This window comes from Galeopterus variegatus, unplaced genomic scaffold (assembly GCF_000696425.1).
Source record: "Galeopterus variegatus unplaced genomic scaffold, G_variegatus-3.0.2 Scaffold1170, whole genome shotgun sequence".
Lineage (NCBI taxonomy): Eukaryota > Metazoa > Chordata > Mammalia > Dermoptera > Cynocephalidae > Galeopterus > Galeopterus variegatus.
The window spans coordinates 232220-232961 of NW_007727281.1; the positions used below are offsets into that span (position 1 = coordinate 232220).

General features: G+C 40.3%; 1 protein-coding gene across 4 annotated transcripts in view; it reads right to left on the minus strand.

Moving 5' to 3' along the window:
- FLOT1 (flotillin 1) overlaps nucleotides 1–742 on the minus strand; it is a 12649-nt gene that overhangs the window by 8687 nt on the left and 3220 nt on the right. The window lies entirely within an intron of this gene.

Consider the following 742-nt stretch of genomic DNA (forward strand, 5'->3'; position numbering starts at 1 on the left):
ATATAAATTATATATATATATATATATATATATATAAATTATATATATATATATATATATATATATAAATTATATATATATATATACATATATGTATATATCCTTGTTTTACGTATGTTTCTGTTTAAAGACACTTTATGCAATATATATTGTTGACTCATTAACATCGAACTCATGGCTACACCATAACTCATGCCTGAACGAAGCTTATCTAACACACATATTTTCTCCATAAGGCACATCACAGCCTTCCTGTACTAAGGGACCACACAGCATTCAGCACTATGCTGGGGAGCCATTTTAAATAGCAAAATCACCACCAAAAAGAACAAAAATGTAAAAACCATGGCAGTAAATATGCTGTGAAAATGACACTGTTTGTAGTGTGAGAGCTGAGACAAGAAGGCAGGGGGTCTCCTTGCTGGACTTCACCTGGGAACCACACATCAGACATTCAGATTTTTCACTGCTCTGCACATGTCTGCGAATGACCACGAAAGTGCTGAGAGTACTGATTTGAGGGTTACTAACAAATTTTAGTGAATAGGCAAATTCTTTTTTTTTTTTTTTTTTTTTTTTCCGTGTCCGGCAACGGATCGCAACCTTCAGTGTTGCCCCCGCACTGGACCGGGGACCGGCAACGGGATCGCAACCCTCGGCGTTGCTCCCGCGCCTCGCTCAGCCAGTGAGCGGGAACCGGTCTGTATGTGGGATCCGAACCCTTGGGCGGGAGCGCCGCCGT